At 37.0% G+C, this 7,380-nt stretch overlaps 1 long non-coding RNA gene across 2 annotated transcripts; it reads right to left on the bottom strand.

Moving 5' to 3' along the window:
- Positions 1-4,784: 4,784 nt before the first annotated feature.
- Positions 4,785-5,758, bottom strand: LOC5575928. 2 transcript variants are annotated; one of them, XR_002500266.1, is made up of 3 exons: positions 5,715-5,749; positions 5,166-5,650; positions 4,785-5,109 (listed from the first exon to the last, which is right to left on the bottom strand). It is a non-coding gene; the product is annotated as an uncharacterized LOC5575928 (long non-coding RNA). The 2 variants fall into 2 exon arrangements; XR_002500265.1 differs by having other exon boundaries at positions 5,166-5,758.
- Between the last annotated feature and the right edge of the window lie 1,622 nt (positions 5,759-7,380).

A 7,380-nucleotide genomic window follows, 5' to 3' on the forward strand; every position in this document is an offset into this window, starting at 1 on the left:
TATTGGCACACTCCAGTCTGTGCCCTTACTTGTAGATTAGGAGTATGAGACCATCCAACCAACCGGTGGGCTTTTCTTCGTCCTCCCATACCTTTCGTCCAGCAGCCTTACAATTCTTTAGCTCGTTGTTAGCCTTTTTATTTTTCCAATGGTAGATGGGTCCATAGTTTGATCGTCGTCATAATTGTTCATCCTGTTTCTCACTATATTGTGCATTTAGATTAAATTTAGACCGAAGTTCATAAGAGAATTGAAATATCATCAACAAAAGTTCACCGAAGTTCGGCGTCGGCATTCTACCGAAGTGCTATGCTGACAAAGGCATTCCTTATGCGTCGGCGAAGCACTAAATTAGAATGTCTCCGCCAAACTTCGCCGAAGTATTGACTGCCGAACTTCTAATTGTCACTCGAATTGTCAATATTTCCTTTTTCGCCGTTCAACAACTACTGAAAGTGTTCATACCACCTCGCAACAACCGCATCGGTCAGCAAAATCCCTTCTCGATCATTGCACATGGCAGGCGCTGGTACGAAATTGTGCCACGCGCCATTGACCGTTACATAAAATTTCCGCATATCGTTCCGATTCATACTATCTTGAGCTTCGGCTACTACACTTTTTTCGTACTGCCTTTTCTTTCTGAAGTGTTCTGCCGGGTACAGGCCACACGTATACGGCTTCTGGCGTCTTCGTCGCTGACCAGTGCCAATCATTTCCCACTTCGTTGTTGTTACAGATTCGTGTCCCACAGGCTGTTGACATCAGAAACGTTGATTTTTTCCAACTGCTCGTCCAGCTGCTAGCGGTACTGTGCAGCTACCCCAACAGTCGACAAGCATTGGATATTGAAGCACAGAGTTCTGTTTGTTCTGCAACTCGTGACGCTGGATAACTGCACCCGAATTCTAGCTACAACGAGATAATGATCCGAGTCTATATTAGGACTGCAAATGTCCTGATCTGAGAAATGTCGCACGTGGTCTTTTTGGGACAGGCATCGCAACTCAGGTGTCACACGGTTTGTTTGCGGATATTCTTGCGTGAGAAGTAAGCACTGCTGATTGCAATCCCTCTAGTACCTGCTGCTGGTTACAAGACTCAAGCTATTATCATTGGTCACGAAATGGAGGCTTTCCGTTTCAATGACTGACTAGTCGGAAAAAGTCTTCTTTCCAGATCTGTGAATTTGTGTCGCCGATGACTATCTTGACATCTTGTTTAGGGCACTCTCCGTAAGTCTTATATAGGCTCTCATAGAACTTATCCTTCATGACATTGATTTTATCGTTCGTTTTCGCATACATGCTGATCAGACCGCATTTGAAGAACTGTAGTAGATGTATACTTGAATGAAGTATTAGCGATGAGATCCGCCGCACGAAATTCACGTTCGTTCAATTAATGGACAGCCCCTTAGGCGGCATCCACAAATTACGTAACGCTCTAGGGGGAGGGGGGGAGTAGGCTCAAGCGTTACGGCTCATACAAAAATTGAAATTTTTTCATACAAAAAGCGTTACGGAGGGGGGGGAGGGGGTCAAAAATTTCCAATTTTAGCGTTACGTAATAAATGGACGCCGCCTTACTCGAAAACGGTTGCACTAAAGAAACTATAAGCAAAGAAGCGAAATGTTCCAATTGGAATTCAAAGTTTACTGTCAATGTCATTCCAATCGAGCAGGAGACTTGTCAAACACTTTTTCACACAAGCTGAAAACGACTCACACAAAAATGTTACCGCCCACGAAGATTTTGCTTCTTCTGAAGTAGCATATTTTCTGAATACTTGAGTCACAGACAAACAGACGTCACACTCTCATCGATGTCCATCGACCACCTTTTTAACGGTCGATTCAAATATATGTTAGGTGGCCAATCCACCACCATCGTTTTTGTTCGTGTTTGACGTTTACGCACTACCGCCACCTGTTGGCCCATCGGCCAAACACAGTGATTTTAGCATTGGGCGTACATGTTCTCGCGACTATGATTTTGATCGCGATTTGTTCTAAGTGTTACGTCTGTTTGTATGTGCTTGAGTGTCGGTTGCAATTTTCATGCTTTGCATAAAGAATGCTCTACTCATTTCATTGGTTTTCCACACATTCAGTCAATTTTTCATTCGTTACCCAAACCTGTGAAAACTCAACACATAAAACCTGTGACTCACTTTTAGCGTGGGATTTAACATTGGCAGTGCTGCGTAATAGATTTGGCATAGTTGCTAGCTGATTTATTTTGAATATGATCAGATTTCGTCTCTTTATAATTTAGACTCTTTAGGTTGCACCAATATGCTTCATTTTTTCACCACAGACTCTCATCGAAGTATTGTTTTGAAAAGCGAATAACCGAACATGAGAAAAACTTTGTAGCGCGGGGTTTCAAAATATATTCGGAACCAGATGACTTTTTTTGTGTGAACTTGTGAGAAAACTATACCGTGCTGCTTGGAATGCCGAACAGTGGCCTTTGTCACGGTGTTTTTGGATAAAATTCCACTTTTTTGTCTAGAATGCATAATTATGGCATCTTTTACATTTTCCATAAGTTAGAGGGCTTATTTGCTCTTAACCACAAAACTTTAAACTGTTAGTGTACGTCGTTTACAGCTGGGCCTCAACGATGGATCAAACTTGTTTGAGTTAGGAAAACAAGCATTTTTAAAATAACACGTTTTCTGGAAGCTTCTGTTGGAGTATTGAAACCTGTTTTAACTGGTTTCCATTTCTTTTTTTTTTTCATTTATATTCTGTTTGCAATGGATTGCCCAAAAATGTTCCAAAAATCTCCTTCTCCTCCCTATCAATAACGTGACTACGTGGTTAACTTTTCTTTTCTATTAACTTATTTTATGTGTATAGCATAAGCATAAGCATTGATGATCGTACAATTCGTAGTTGCTACTCCGTGATTGATCGGAATAATCAAAATTGTACAGGGAACCAACAGATGCAGCTTGGGAGTAGCGTACCATCTCCAATGTACAATTTCAAGATTTCCAAACTTAGTAATGTCAATAACGGCGCCGGCCACGTCCTTACGGTCATCGAGGAAGGGAAAGAATGTTAGTGTGACACCCATTGCTACTAGAGACCGAGATCACCTCTGCATCTCCATGGTTTTCAGTACACGAAGGAGTTTTTGTTAGTGCGAGAGGTTCAAAAGCTACATGATCAGGATTCACCTTGGTAAGTGATGCGATTTATATTGCCTCAAATTGAAAAGTTATCTATCAGTGCGTCGACATTTTTAATGTCGAACTATTCAAAGGTCAATTTTTAGTAATTGTGAAAAATAAATAAAGGAATAGGTACATCTATCTCATCTTTAAAAAAAATCAGGAATAAGGGCTTATGCCGACACTTATAGTGACGAACCATTCATAGTCTGTTTAACGAATAAATAAATATAACATTGAATATAATATAGGAAAGACCTCACCAAATTCTTGCTCCAGCATTGAGGTAGTTTAAACACTCCAGCACACAAGTAGAGGAGTAGAAAATTCAATCCTTTTTTCTCCCTTGGATAACTGCGTGCAAAACGGGGTTCCTCTACAAATCCAACTTCTTCCGTCGCGGCTCCTGTTGCACAAAAACACTATCTGGACTATTCTTCCTATAAATTTTTAGTCTCTGTAACAAAATCGGAACTGAATCGAACACGAGCACAAATTAAAAAATCACGCACTTGCACCGGCCATTGAAACATTCTGCTGGCTGGATGAAATTTCACTTGAAGAAGCTATTGACTTATTTTATGTGTATAGAACGAAAAACAATACTCACTGTTTACAGCAGGTATTCAAGTAACACACAGCATCTAAATTTTGTTTTCGAAAACGAATAATTTAATGTTGTTAAACAACTTCAAAATTGATTTCTGCTTTCAAAATTATAAAACATTATGTTTTAATTGGTGTCCGGCCATTTGGCCGAATGCCGTTTGGCCGAACGCCATTTGGTCGAATGCCATTTGGCCGAATGGGTCGTTTGGTCGAATGTTGTTTGGCCGGAGTAGTGTACTTAAGTTAGCATGCATTTGTAATGAATTTCAAAGCTGAAATTTAAAGAACAGTTTATTCTTAAAGAAGGATAAATCATTACGGCATTCGGCCAAATGGCGTTCGGCCAAATGACCCAGAACCGTTTTAATTAACTAAAATTACAAGAACTCTGATGTTACTCTGATTTCAATACGATAATTCGATAAGTTTCAAACACTATAAAATTTTAAATGCCCTTTTCATTTATATAATATATTTCCTGGAAAACGTGTGGATTTTATTGAAGTAATGTCTGGAGCAATGGAAGAATCAGATTTTTGAGCAGTGTAACGAATCTGGAGCACTTTTATATACCATATTGAACGATACTCATTATTGTTAAAAATGTTGCTGAAACTGAAGGTTGCTCATATACTTTATATGGAAAAGTGCTAGGTGGACGACCCATCAGCCAGAATATAAGAATACTTTTCATAACTCTTTAACTTTGAACTCTTGTAAATTTTAAAACAATGATAACAAGATATGAATAAATTCGAACATTTTTTTACGCTTAGGGCTCCTGTAGCATATAGCATTACGGATCCGAATAAATTTCGAAATTATTATAAGAAATAGTCAATGGAATTATGATAAATCGGAAAACTGCCAATTATTAATTGAAAATAGTCGTTTTTTATTCATATATCAGTACTACAATGTTTATGATTTTGACATAAAAACCATATTGGTGGTAACAGTATGCTACCATTAACTTACCAGTTATTTTTTAGAATAGATTCAATAATGCTGTTGAAATCTGTGTATTACTATGTAGCGTACATTTTAAATTATTGTTGTATGGCGCTCAAATAAAAATTTCCATTATTAAGAAAATCATTTTTTTTAATTCAATGGACTTCATAATGGCGATGGAGGTCTTCCATTCGTTTGTATGACTTGGAACAAAATTCACACTTATGGTTCCCTGTTTTCTGGTGTGTTAGCATGTGCTGCCGCAATATGATCGATCGGGTGAATGTTTTGGTGCACTTGTCACACTCGTATGGCCTCTCTCCCGAATGGGTACGCATGTGGATTTTCATATACTTTATATCCTAAAAAGAAACCAAACTAGAAGATGCTTCTACAACTGATATCAACAAACATTTACCTTAAATATTTTGCTACAGTGTGGACAGATATAGCCCTCTTTGGTATGACGAATTTTTCGGTGCTTTTCGTAGTGGGTCAGGTTTCGGAATTCCTTCTCGCATATATTACATGTATAGATTCGCACGTGCACTTTGAATATTCGATTATTTCGCTCCATGTCATATATCCGAAAATCCGAAGAGTGTGTCATCTTATGCTTATACAGCGTCTTCTCGCAGGAAAATGATTCTGAACAAACTGGGCAGTAAATGGTACTCTCATTGTTTTGGGGTTGAATCGAATTGTCCTCTCGAACACAGTTTATTTCATTAGAATCCATGATATGTATGCCGCAGAACGTTAAATGAAAAACATGTTACTTTTGAATTGCTCAAAATAACTCAACTGAAGTGTAAAATATATAATGACAGCTCTCATATGTTGTCCTGAATCGCGAATGACATTTCAAAGGGGACTAGCCAAAATAATAGTTCTGGAAATACCCTATACAAAGGTAAGTATTTAACTATCGTTCTTTCCCTGAGTGCTATTTAAGTAAAACGCATACCCCATGGGATATCAAAGTGCTCTCGGAGGATAACTATAAATATAAACTATTTTAATTAGATAAATAAGTCATCAGAACATATTAAACTTGAATTCAAAATTTTCTTGTATCAAACATTGAATGAAACTTATGAAGCATGTTTTCCATTCTCATTCCGTAACGCCATACCGTATATTGGGGTAAAGATTGTACGCTTGCACACGTATACCTCTGGCACGACGCTAGCTGCATTCCCGGTTTGGATGCAGATAAATATACGTATCACAGCTTGCGCTTAACGCTTAAAGCATACGTTGTTTTCCATTACACCAGTTATTCAAGTCATCGTGCAAAAGTTTGGATTCATGTATCGGTAAAAAGCTTGAAAGCCTACCATAAATTTGGCAAATTTCTTCCAAAATTTTGAAACGAGTCAAAAAAACTGTAGAAGGAATGGTTAGCTTATTTGGAGTGTCCTGATGGTAGTCGGAAAGATTTTGAAATTTTCTGAGCTATTGAAATTCTAGAAATTTCTTTTAACCATTTTAATGAACATTCTACAAATATAATCATTTCTGGAACGAGTTAAACATAAAATTTCTTGGATATATGTAGTTGAAGTTTTATGTGGAGTTATTACTGATTGAGTGGTCGAATGTCCATGTCGGAATCTGAGCTGTTCATTGGCAAAAATTGAATTTTCATTTATGTGGACCATCATTCTGTTCAAAATGACTTTTCAAATAGTTTACTGATGGAGGAAAGCAAACTGACTGGACGATAGCTATTAGCTTCTGCAGGATTTTTGTCTGGTTTTAAAATTGGTACAACTTTGTCATTTTTCAATTTGTCAGAAAAATATGCCTACTGAAAACATTTGTTATATATACCAACTAAGAATGATAAGCTACTTTCTGGAAGTTAGGTGATTAGGATGTAAAAAATGTAATCATCACCAGGGGCTCTTATCTTTTTTTATTTTTTTAATAATAGTTATCACTTCATCCAGATCAGTCTTTGAAAACGTTCTCTTGATTGAGAATGATTTCGAAATCCTCAGTAACTTGATTTTTTAAAGGGCTTAGAGCTAGGGCCCAATTGATCCAATAATCATCTATAATCACGGATTCAAATGTTACATTTTGGTATTACAATGTTCCTTGCTTCAACAATGGAATTTGTTAAAGTTTCAAAAGCATTGTCAATATCAAGTTTTGTTTGCAATGAAATGCTAACATCAAGATTACTGTCAATTTGCGCATGCAAACTTTTTAGTACCTTCATCGGACGGATGCGTGAGAAGAACCTCTGCAAATCATTCATTTATTTATCTTCCGAAATAAGCTACAAATATAAGTATTTTTAGCGCATTTTGAACTAGCATAAACATAAAAATAAAATGTATCGGTAATCTACTATTTCGTCAGTTAAATGCTTTTAAAGCAATGACTTGTGTAGATGTTGGCTATATTAGGATTCTGAGATGATTCACATTAAAACAGCAGAACAGAATTCCTTGCTAGGTTATTTGAGAATAATTTAACAATGAAATGAAAACAGAAAGCGATAATAAGTTTCATTTGTAACATGAGCAATCATTTCAATTGTGCAATCAATTCATATCACTCACTGATATATATATATATATATACACATATATATATATATTTTTTTTTTTTTCAACTAA

This window comes from Aedes aegypti, chromosome 2 (assembly GCF_002204515.2).
Source record: "Aedes aegypti strain LVP_AGWG chromosome 2, AaegL5.0 Primary Assembly, whole genome shotgun sequence".
Classification (NCBI taxonomy): Eukaryota; Metazoa; Arthropoda; class Insecta; order Diptera; family Culicidae; genus Aedes; species Aedes aegypti.